Source organism: Leucopleurus acutus (assembly GCF_964270905.1).
Source record: "Leucopleurus acutus genome assembly, chromosome: 12".
NCBI lineage: Eukaryota > Metazoa > Chordata > Mammalia > Artiodactyla > Delphinidae > Leucopleurus > Leucopleurus acutus.
Window position 1 is genome coordinate 32,809,946 of NC_139154.1, and position 13,231 is coordinate 32,823,176.

The window sequence follows — 13,231 nt, forward strand, 5'->3', positions numbered from 1 at the left end:
AACGCTACCAGAAAACTACTAGGGCTCATCAATGAATTCGGTAAAGTTGCAGGATATAAAACTAGTACACAGAAATCTGTTGTATTTCTATACACTAACAATGAAAGATTAAAAGATGAGTGGAGAGATGTTACTTACCTAAATAGTAAAATTTGTTTTAAAACTAAGTCAAGAAAAAAACGTTGTCACATTGGTTGAAGAAGAATGGACAGATAAATAGAAGAGAAAATAGGGACAGAAGACAAAACATCACAAACTAGAAAGAAAAGATGGATTATTCAGTGTGACTAGTATTTAAAATATTGATTGTTAACAACTAAAATCAAGTGAGAACTTTACCTTCTATTGTCCACCAAAAATAAATTCTATATTTATTAGAGAGTTAAATACTTTTAAAAGAAAGCACAAAAAGGAACATATGTGTGAATCTTCAACTGATCTTTATACAAGACAACTTCTTAAGCTTTTAAGCAATGAAAACAAAAAGAGAGGAAAATTATTGGTAAGTTTGAATGATGTCACAAATCTTATAATGACATTGTAAGGGAAATAATAAGGTAAAGAAACTGGAAACATATCCAAAATAAGTATGATAAAAGGTCAATATTCTAACTATAGAAAGAGCACTTATTCATCAAAAATAAAACTTCAAAACATTCAAAAATTTTTTGAAATATGAAAATGACTAAACATAAAATTTACAGAACCAATACAAATGGTAACACACTTGAAAATAGGTTCCACCAAGTAGCAAAATAAGATGCCATGTTTTACCCATCAAGGTGCTAAATGTTTGTAGATGACACTTTAAAATGCTGGCAATCATATGGCAGAAAGGGTGCACCTATATTATCCTTCAGGAGAGACATTTGGAAATATATGTCAAGCATCTTAGAAAATAAAACTAAAATTGAAAGAAACAATTCTAACCAAATAGGGATGCTAAGCTTTATATAGGAGTGCTCTCCACATCAATTACTTATCATTGCAAACCCAGACAGTAGTTAATATCTTAATATTTCTGAAAATCAGGGGTAATAACCCATTTTGTGTAGGTCGTGTGTGTACTTGTAACAAAGCCTGGCACACAGTGGGCCTTCAGTTCATCATTGCTTTTACCATCTTTTGTTGTTCCAGCCAGATTCTGACAGTAGCTTCTCTCTGCCGATTCACGTGGTGCTTCCTGCCAAGTACTCCTGGTCCCAGGGAGCCCTCTTGGCTCCCCAGGCTGTGGGAGCAGGTGCCAGCCAAATACTGACAACTCTGAAAGTGTACACTGAAAAGGGTATGTGCACCAAAAATTCACTTACTGAGATGATTCCCTTGAGATGGTGAATAATGGAGGAATATGATTTGTTACGACAGATATTTACATTCATAACCACTGATATCCAATTGCCAGTATATACGATAAAATAATTTGGGTGGATGAGTTCAAGAAATGGAAAGATACAGGAGATAAATAAATGATAGATAGATAGATAGATTTATATACATAGTAGATGTATAATATATAATACAGAAATAAGAAATAAAGGAAATTGTTCACATTATGAAAAAAAATCATGGAAGAAGAAGGTCCACCATAAGACTCCTAGCTTTATCTATTGGAGTTAAAATGTAATTAATTGGACTTTTAAAAGTACAATTTATAGTCAGTATTTCAGGGGCACATATATTTCATCACCTGAGGTACACACAGAAACGAATTCACATTTATTTACATTTGAAAATCATAGCTATCAATGCCTACTGATCGTCCAACACGAATTCTGAAATAACCACAGATAGCTGCAAATGGCTTGAAAGCATGACCGCAGGGAGTGTGCCCACAGATGGGTTAGCTCAGGGAGATTAACTTGTTTTTTAATTTTTTTGCTTATTTAACAACTTAAAAATTAAGCACTAACATTTTCAGAGTGCTTAAAAGACTTCAACACAATAATGGCTCAGAAAAATTGGACAAATCAAACGTAGTAATTTAAAACCATACTCATTTAAAAAGAATTCAGACAATTTTGTTTGAATCAAAATTTCAATAAAACAGCTGATTATTGGCCTGGAAATAATTATTTGATTGGATGAATATTTCTTAATTTTAAGACCTCATATGAACTCCTGTGTATGCTCAAACCCCTAGGTATTAGCTTCCCGGAGTGGTTTCTCAATATATCCACTTCTCAGAATGGTGATTGGTTAAAAGCTTGTCATATCAGCACTTTTTAAAACTTCTCCTCTCCATACGTTAGCACTTTCTTGTGTGTCTTTGAGAAAATTTGTGTTAAAAACAACAAAAAGAAATTAATCACTGAAATAATGTCATCTTAACCACACTGAAATCTCTGATCCCGAATCTCTAGCTACTAAAACTCAACCCAAGTTGTGTCCATGACACAGCCACAACCAAAAACACTGTTTCTTCCCCTAAACCCAACTTCATGGTTTTATTCTTTTTGGCTTTGTCTCAAACTCTCCTATAAATAAATTTTCCCTGCAGCTCAGTAATAAGATGAGGTAAGCCACTCCTTTTCCAAATTATAGAGATCTAGGAAAGCAAAGGTTGAAAGTAAATAAGACAACTCTAAAATAGGTCTAGAGGCAAAGACTCCTTGCTCCAGGTCTGGCCCCACAGTAAACACACACGCTCACAGCGTTTCTCCTTTGTAGATTCTGAAAAGTTTCATGAGCCAGTATCTCACAAACATCTGCCTTCATTATAATTATATTTCTATTTCAGCTGCACCAAGCTATTTACAGATGAGCCTGTTCATAAAGAGCTTTATAATTAAGCAAACAGAAATATCTTTTTATAGGATGCAGATCTAGGGGTGATAATCACACACAAAATACACAGCAACAGTTGCAAATAGAGTGTTTAACGCTAGTTATATAGTTAGTGATGTGCTCAATAAAGCTTGACATGTCTTTGTTCCTAAATACGAGAAAATATGGTCTTTGCTATGCAGCAGTGTAAACTGTCTTCTTCTCTTATTTTTTTTTTTTTAAGCAAAGGCCATATTTTTCAGGGTGAGTTTTTTAAATGTGTGTGTATGTGTGTGAGTGCATGTGTTTTATATAATAACAGGGTTAGAAAAAGCACACACATATTCTCTGGCTTAGTAGGGTTTGAAATTTGCCTGGTACTTGGAGAAAGAGAAGTGATTCTAAATATTAGCAGCAATGTACGGTCACTCAGAGTGTGACAGATTAAATTAGTAGATATTATGTGATGGTACTATAGTAGTAGCTGCCAGACAAAAAGAAACCTAAAATACTAATCACAGGATAAAAGAAATTTCTCATGTTCCCATAAAGTCTACCCAAGCCTTTGGGTGTTTCCCAGGAGGGTCAATCTTTGCTTATGTACATTTCAGCAGCTCTCAACCCAACCTCAACCTGTACAATGAAGCTCTTATTTGATGAAAATGTTTTCTTTCTCATTTTGTAGACTTTCTTGACCATCCAGAAGTCACGCAATCCCAAAGACTTTGGGCAAAAAAATATAACCATTGTTTGTTAAGATTCAACCCTGGCATAGAAAGGGTCACATATGTATTCAGCACTATGTTCTAAAATGTGTTTGTCCAGCTCATATACAGCTGCTGAGTGTACAATGGTGTCATGATTTAGAAAATGGTTTGAAAAGCACACACACTCACAGAGTCTTAAAATGATAATGTGCTTTGACCTAGTAATTTCAATTGTGTGAATATATATAAAGAAAAAGAAGTCCGAAAAGCATGAATAAAATAGCTTTCATTGAATAAGATATTTATCATATTACTTACTATTGTTATAAGATAAAAATGGAATGTTCACAAATGTCCGATTGTAGGTGGATGGAGAAATAATTTATGGTATTTACATACACTCAGTGTAATGTCTTGCAGCCATAATTCATTGGTATTCTAAACACTTATAGTGGTTTGGAGGAATGTTTACTACATAATGTTAAAGGACAAAAATAGGATAAATTGCACAATATAATCTCAACCATGTACAAATGAAAGTACCAAAAATTGGAAGGAAATATATCAAAGTGATAACAGTGGTTAGATTAGAGAAATGGGTTATAGGTGAATTTTATTCCATTCTTTTTAATGGGGTGTATTTTCCAAATTTTACATGGTATCTACTAATTTTAGGTTAAATAAAGACTATTTTAAAAATATGACTAATCTCAAGATGCATAACAATAATCATACAATTTAGAGTTGTTCAGCTATGTTTTAGAAAGGCTTGAATAATCTTTTCTTACAATTGACTTGAGTAACTAAACATTTTCCATTTATGAAATGTAGCTGTATCTTGGGTCCACGCTCCACCCAGTCTGCCAGAATAGGGTTGACAGCATGTGTCCCTAAGACAGTGATATTTGTTCTTTAAGAGAAGAAAAATGAGACCATTGCTAGAAAAAGCCATGGGCTCTGGGTATATAAGTTGTGACATTCAATATACTTTACCTGCTTGTTTGCTTGACCTTCTCTCCTGTTCTGTGTATATGTGTGTGCATGTCTTTTCTCCCCTCATTTTCCTCCAAGCCTCTACATTTCCTTACTGACCTTACATCTACGTCTTATACATTTCTCTCTTCACAATTCATAAGGAAAGAGGAAGAACTGATATTTATTGAGTTTCAGCAACTCACCAGGTGGTTTACAATTTTGTGAAATCTTTTCATCTTCATACCATCCATGAGAAGTGGGTTTTTTGACCTCATTTTGAAGGTGAGCAAAGGCCCAGGGACTTTTCCCCAAGCCATCTTGTCAGTAGGAGTGAAGTGAAAATTCAAATTTCTGGTCTGTCTGCCTCTAAATCTTTACTGACTGACTGAATCAATTGCTTCCCCATGGTGTTCAATGCTTTCTCTATGATATTAGACTTCAAAGACCCATTATAGTTAGACTTTGATTGAACCTCAGAAATGAGAGCATGATTCACAGGTCTGTGTTCAACCCAAAGTATCTGTCACCTAATTTTACCTAATCCCCAAGGTAACGTACAAGATTAAATATAATATTAAGTAGGAAACAAATAAAAATAAAATAATACCAAAGTAGTTCAAAGGAGCAGATTAATTGATGTTACTTGACATCAGATTGATTTGGTCATGGTGTGAGTCCTCCCTAAGCTTTCCTGTCACTGTGTAAAGAGCTACTTCCTTTCTGTTGTATTAAACTTGTTTACTTTTTGTTTGAAGATACATTTTCTGGTTGTTGGAGTCCAGGATTTGCTAACATCACTGATGTTCAAGTTAACTATCTCTCGTAATGCTGCAGGCGTGGAGCATATCCCCTTGCCTTCCAGATCAAAGGCCTGATGGCCCATCCATAGTTATCAGGCCCCTTCAGTCTCTCTGTCCAATGTCCCTGAAATGCAAGTACCTACACGTATACACTCGTTTCTGGATTTGAACAAAGTATGGCTCCTTCTCCAACATTTTCCAGTTAATGCTGCTGCCTGCATTCTTTCTCATAAAAAACCTTCCCAAATAGCCCTATCTCAAAAAAGAAAAAAAGAATTCTTACTCTCCTAGACTCTCCTCTGATCCACCCTCCTCATGCCTCCTTTCACAGATTATTTATTACCCTCCTTTATCGAAACCCTACACTGCCGGTTCCTTCTCTCTCTGTTTGGTTGTAGTTGCACTGCTCCTAAAGCTTCATCCATCACCTCCATGCCTCTATGTGACTGGCTGCAAAAGAAAATCATGTTTCTCCTGGCCTTCCTGTCCATTGCTTCAACACTGAACTTCCAGACACTGCTTTGCTTTCACTCTTAATTCTCTCTAGCCACTCAGACTCAACCGGTAGGAAATCCTACTCATCATTGCCCTCCTTAAAATGACCCTTTCTACAGACTCCTCTTTTTGGTGAATGGAATGTTCCACCATGGGGACCCACACTTCAGTATAATTTCTGAATCCTTTCACACTGCTGCCTCTCCCATCAATCAATCATTTAATCCTGACATACTAACTCATAACAAACCCATCGCTGCAACCCATCCAGACCCAAGGTTGTCACATTCACAGTTATGAGACACTTTTTGATAGATATCTAGTCGGAGTTAAGGGAGGATTCTGGGTTTTTTCCCTCACAAGTTCGGCAGATATGGCATAATTTAAACAAGTCTCAGCTGAATTCTGAACCACATCTATTTATTAGTAAGTAGGGAAAAAATCCATCCAATGACCTATTCTAACGAATTGATGAAATCCAGCTCCCTGTGCTTTCTAACAGTCTGAGTATTTTTCATGAAATATCCACTCAATGCTGATATTCTAGCAGCATCATTCATCTGACCGAGTTCAAGTCAGATGACAAAAATGTCAGCTAAGCAGAGGCAGGCTTTGGATCCATAGCCTAGGGGTCTATTCCAATGGATGCTTGAAATTAGGCTTACTGGAATTTTCTATGTTGTTTACACAAAGGCAGAATTGACTGAGTAATATAGCTCGTCAGACCACATGTGTTTCTCCATCAGTTCTATTTAATTAGTATTTTTAATTATATATTAAGCATCAGTGACCTCACTAACGTGAACAAAAGGGCTGAGATCTTGACACTAAGCTGAGCCTGTGGTGCTTGTGTTCCTTCCACTCCAAACCTCACCTTCACGGGGGTAATGGAATTCTGTGCCCCAAATTCTTCTGCATTCTGCTTAGATTCTTCTATTGTATCTATCTGTGCTCCTTAAAGAGAGCATATATGCATATCTTTATTGTAATTATTTTTAACATAAGATTATGTCATATATAGTCTTTATGACTCTTTTCACCTAAATACCTTGTTAATGAACTTTAATATTGTTGCAGGTAGCTACAGTTTGTTTTGACTATTTTATATTATCTATTTATTCATCCACTTTCTAGATGATGGGCATGTAGATTATTTCCAGATTTGGGGGTGATTTTTGCTCTTTTGAACAATTCGGCTGTATACATTCTTGTACGATCTCTTGCCATACATATACAAAAGTTTATCTTCAGCATAAATTGAGCTGTGGAATTACTGGGTCAACAGGGTAGATAAACGTTTGGAAGAAATATGCCAAACCCTCCTCCACCACGGTTGCCACAGGGACCCTCCTATGAGCAATGTAAAAGAGCTCTTCTGTGATGTGTCCCCTCAGCAATGATTTCTAATTGATATTAAAAAGAATCAGGGCTTCCCTGGTGGCGCAGTGGTTGAGAGTCCGCCTGCCGATGCGGGGGACACGAGTTCGTGCCCCGGTCCGGGGAGATCCCGCGTGCCGCGGAGCGGCTGGGCCCGTGAGCCATGGCCACTGAGCCTGCGCGTCCAGAGCCTGTGCTCCGCAACGGGAGAGGCCACAACAGTGAGAGGCCCACGTACCGCAAAAAAAAAAAAAAAAAAAAAAAAAAAAGAATCAAATGTTTAAGTATTGTCAACCAAATGGAATAAAAGTGGTATCTCAGCATGGTCGTGATTTGCATTACCTTGATCACATGATAATCAAGAATTTATTGGCTTGAAAATGTGTGCTAATCTTTTGACCATTTTTCTATTGAGTTAGGTTCTTAATGAGTTTAAAGAGTTTTTTATGTGTTCTTGACATGTGTCTACATATCTTACCCACCATTAATTTCAGCAGTGAAAAACCACCCACGTTTTCCCACCTTTTAATAAAATGTATTATGTTATTTAACAAACCATCTGATTATAATGGGAGTTAACTCAGCAGAAGAGCCTATAGCAGCCTCCTCTGTAACACGGGCCTTTGCTTAGTGCATGTCCTCAATTAGTGGATATAAATGTCAATTAAGTTCCTCTTGGGTATAGTTTAAAGTTTGCATATTTTTATGTATTTACCTACCTACATACACATAGACACATGCACACACACATACACACACAAAAAAAAAACACTGCCCCAAATAAATGATAGTGTAAGGCTCATTTTTTCTGACCCCAGGCCCCCAATCCCGGGGTCCCTTCCAAGAGTCCCTGTGCCCAGTCTCTCCTCTTCATGTAGCCTGTACATGGACCTCAGACTCCTCTCTCAAAACATCAATTTTGCCAACTCTCAAAATTAGAGAAGTGCTTAAACCTCTGCATTGCCTAGCATATGAAGTGAAAATTCCTAGCCCAGCGCCTCTGTCCTACTTGACCTAAGCTATCTTCCTAGGCAAACCTGCTCCTGCTTTTCCATATGAGTGGAGCCTAAGGGTCTCCATCCCAATTCTAGCACTTGGCAGCTGTGTGACACACAAGAAGTCACTTAACCCAATGAAAGCTCAGTTTCTTCTTCTATAAAATGAGGCCAGTCATAGTGTCTAACTCATGGGTTCACAGGGTCGATCTGGGGATGAAGAGAGGTAATGCTTTGTCAATATTTAGTACAATGTCTACATGGCGAACAACTGCTAAATGTGTGTTGTTGTTTAGGTGCCTAGTATTGCTGGAACTATTATTTCATTATAGCCAAACTCTTCATCTTGTTAATCCCCAAATATTGGTGGAGTGATTTGTTCTTCCGCTCTCCCTTGCATCTTCACAGAGATGTCTTACTCAACTGTCTGTACGATGACATGGAATGCTATCAACTTCAGAATCTCTAAGCACTTCGGTAACACTTCCTCTATTAATACTTATGCCTCTCAGTTCCTTGTACAAATATATTTATCTCTATCATTCCTGTGCTACTTGAGAGAAGGACCAGTATATTGGTCATCTTTTTTTCCCAGCATCCAATGCTCAGCCCAGAACAAAACTGATGCTCATAAAGTGTATGCTGTTTGAATGATTTCCTCTTCTTCTCTTTCCTTCTTTTTTCCTAATCCTCAAAGCCCACATATAAAACCCTTATTAAAATGTTATTTTTATTTGTAACCCTATAAAACCATGACTCACGATACCCAGTCTTATTGGCTGCCTCTTCCATTTCCCCCTCCACAATACACTCTGAACCTCTCTTTCCCCACATCCCTCTGTTTTCCCAAACCACTCAGGGTGTAGAGCCCTTGAGAGCTGAGTTCTTACTCTGCCTGCCTGCTTTTCTAGAAAGAACGTTCCCAGTCATTGTGTTTTCTTCCTTTAAAACTCCAGCAAGAGAAACAAGTGGAGCAGATAACCCCTTGATACTCTGTTGGGGTCAGAGCTGGGGAGGGGAGGAGGAAAGCGTAGAATCCCAACATGTCAATATATATATTTTGCTGCAGTTTGTAACATTATCATGCATTCAGATTATGCCCGGGGACAGACCACATGCATAAACATAAACTACTCTACATGTCTAACTTTAATGTCTTTAAGTATTACTTCTTCCATCACTCTTTTCCTGGCCTGAGACAAGTCACGTAATGCAAAGTGTCATGTTCTGTCTCATGTCACTCACAATCACCATCGCTACATTATTTGATTAATTTCATAAGATAGCACAGTCAATTCAATGAGTAGTGCTTATATTCAAGGTCCAGTGTACGACCCAGAGATGACATCCTTCTGCAATATACGCTCAGACTTCTTGGAGCAAAGATGCTTCACACTGGGCGAGAAGGGTATTCCTCAGCATCTCAGCATCATGCTCTGTTTACTCTTACAGGTCAAATGACATGTTTCAGAGGGAAAAAAATCAGACATCACCTATGATCTATTTTTAAAAAATCTATTATGTTAAGGGTAAAAAGAAAAGGTAAGATGATGTAAAAGAGGGTAACTATATGCAAATGATGCCATGATTATGTGCCTAATTATTGGAGCTCATTACTCAGGAGTTCCAATCTACCTCTAGCTCTGTGATTGTGGGTGCCAGGATCCAGTGAAGGGAAAATAAACTACTCAAGATATTTGGAGCACAAAAATACTTGCTACAAGGAATTGGGTGCCTATCATTGAGCAGACCAGAGGGACGGAAGCTGGGAAGCTGCCTTCCAAATCTCACTCAGCTATTTCTGATTGCATGGAGACAATTCTCATTCAAAATCCTACACAACATTGTAAATCAACTATACTCTAATAAAAATTTCAAAACATAGTTATACTCAAAAAAAAACCCACAAAGTTTACAGAAATACTTATTCAACATGAATAAATACTTACTCAAACAAAACAAAACAAAACAAAAAAACCTCACTGCTGAGAAGTACAGGCTCTCGCTTTTTGACCTCTCCAAGTAGAAAAGGTGAATGTGGGTTGAGGGCCAATCCAGCGTGAGGTGGAAACAAATTGTTAAAATGTGGTGCGGAGCCAGGTTTAAGCTCAGACCATTTGTTCTTGAGCAAGTCTGTTACTGTCTCTGAACCTCGGTTTTTACCCCAGCAGGATAAAGACAGACCTATAGTCCTTGTCTTGGGGTTTGGAGTACTCAGTATGATGCACAGAAAGAGAGAGCCCAGAGCCTGGAACGTAGTAGGCGCTTGATAAATTGAAGCTGCTATTGCTCTCACTAGGGAATGAAATTGTGGAGATGCTGGCAGTCAGATGCTTGTTTTCTCAGCTCAAATGTGACTGTGGGCAAAGAAAACCTTAAGTACCAACTATGTGCTTGGATACCTTCATGACCCCGGCCCAGTTATTAATCACAACGGCCCCATGGGGTGTACGTTGGTCTCCATTCTGTGACTGAGGAACCAGAGAATCAGAGAGAACACGAATGATAGAACCTGTGGCAAGACCCTTTCTCCCTCCCTCTTCTCCCCATCACACACACAGCAGCTGAATAAAATCCCCTGTTCTTCTCCTGGATGCCCCCCGGAAGGGCTAACACTGATGTCAGAATCTTTCGCTCACGTCACTCTTCATTACTTGCAGGGATAGGGAAAGTGTGGACACCATTGATCAGTCTTTCTAGTCTGACAAACGTCTACTTAACTCTGCACTCATGATCTCCTCACAGTTTTATGTAAATCTTCTCCAGTCGTTTGCATTGACAGAGAATTTCTAGCTATGTCATTTCTGCCTTCTCCTCCAGCCTTCCAGTTACAGGTAGTTCATTCATTCATTAGAGCAGCACCTTATATTTGTGTCTGATGAGCTAGGCATCCTGATGGAGGTTCAGAGATGAGCAAAGCTCAGACCCTCCCCACAGAAGTACACAGAGGGGGAGAGATGGGCACCCAAGTATCAGCACTGACATTTGAAAAGACTTTATTAGAATGCTTGACTCCAGATGGTAAGAACTCTGGAAGCAAGATTAAGTCTACCCCAGGTGGGGTGCAGGGTGCGCGATGACGGGAAGCTTCACACAGAAATGATTTTTGAGCTGAGCTTTGATGAATTATGCATTCTCCCCAGTGGAGAAGCAGAAGAGGATTTGTCTGGAGCTCTGAAGGCTAGGGTGCCCTGAAAAGGGTCTCAACCCTTTCGCAGCTTCACACTAGTAAGCTCTTCCAACACAGTGCCGGTGATGGCTGGGTATTCTGGGTCACTGCATTCTGGAAGGGACGAGGGAGAATGGTAAAACCTGCAAATTCTCTTTGTCTCGCATCCTGGAAGTTTTAACCCACTGATATTGAAAGAATGGAAATACCATCTGGCTTCAGATGTGACAGACAGTGGAACGACACTCAGAAGGAAGGAAGGCATAAGCTGAAGCTTAGGACAAGATGGTGCCCAGTCCAAGGAATGATGGGGCTCCACATGCCTGTGTGGTTAAGGGGGGCGGGGGTGGGAGATAGGGTTTGGTGGGGAGAAGAGGCTGAGTGGGTGAGGAAGAGTCCGTAGTGGGAACAGTCTACGGCAGTCTTTAAAGGCCAACATAAGGAGTACAGAGCTAATCCTCAATGCAATGGGGAAACCCTTTGCTTGTCTCCAGTCTCACCTCCACCAGGCAACTTTCTCCTGCCACTACCAACTGCAGTGAGGGTCCATTATCTTTATTAGCAATACATTTCTCTCTCTCTCTCGTGCTCAATATTTTATTATCTTGTCATAAATCTATAATGTCTTTTTACATGGATCCTATGTCTAGGTTAAGAACTGTATCTGGTTTAGTTTTTTATTGTTTTTTTCTTATCAGGCATATGTATACATTTAACATACATATGTATGTTTGAATAAAAAAAATACGATGGCTCTAAAATACTATAAGGAAATGTTATTCTGCTCCTTACAGTGTACAACTCATGGTAGGTCACAGCACTGCAGTAAACAGAGGTCAGAATCTAATGTCAATGGCACTTTCATGGGACCACAGTCTCATAATTCCTTATTTTCTGCCAACATTCCCTACCCAGTGATGGTAGGAATACCTGGGGATGCGGTAGCAGCAAGCAAACATACAATACAGACAGATTAGCCAGTTAAGAGTCTTTATTTCCTTTTGAAGAAGCAAGACTCACAGCAGGCATGGTTCATGCATGTCAAGTTTGAGAAAAGCCAGGAGACTCATCTCTGTGGTGGAAAATAAATGTAAGCCTTTCAAAACTCTCCACACACTCCCAGAACTGCAGTTGGCAGGAAGAACATATAATGTCCCAGCTCTTTCTGAGATTGAGAAGTCTTGTAGGCAGTTCAGCTGCCCCCTACAAAGATTCAGGCCCTTGGGACAGAATAGAAATGACTTTCTGCTGCTACTCCCTTCTCATCTATAGGTGGTTGGCCCTCAAAACTCCCCAGGCAGGGAAGGTTTACCAGAGAAGGGTCTGACTAGGACTGCTCTGCCCAAGACCCAGACACCAACACTCCAGCCAACATCTCCAGGGTGGGCAAGGGTATGGCAACCCCAGCTACTGAGGCTGCCTTTTTAGATGATATGTCCAAGCATCAGATTCATCCCTATGAAGGCGAAATTAGAGCCTTTAGCATAACTCCCTCCATCCAGCCCGCCTAAAACAGACCAGTCTGATTTGTTCTGGAGAGGTGGGATTCCAGGACACTGGGGATGGAGGGAGAAGCGTCACACCGAGATTTATGAGGACATTGAAAACAAAGTGAGTGGGAGTGAGCAGAGCTGAGGACTGAGTTCCAAAGGAGAAGCTAAGCCTAATGCACCAAAGAGGAGGGTCATAGTAAGTCGTTCAAACTGAGGAACTGAAGCCAGTTGTCAAGCCAGAGCTTTCAGCTATAGGAATACTTTTGAGCAATAATACACTTTACAACAGAGGGGCTATGACTCCATTAGGTCCCCTGGCCAATAGCCCCCATGCCTCTGTGGCAGCCTGCAGTGTCCCAAGTATTGCTGCAGCTTTGGAATGAGCATCAGGGGCCTCCTTTATGTTCTATCTTAACGTCCCTGTCAACACAAGAAATAAAAACCAGACATACAATAT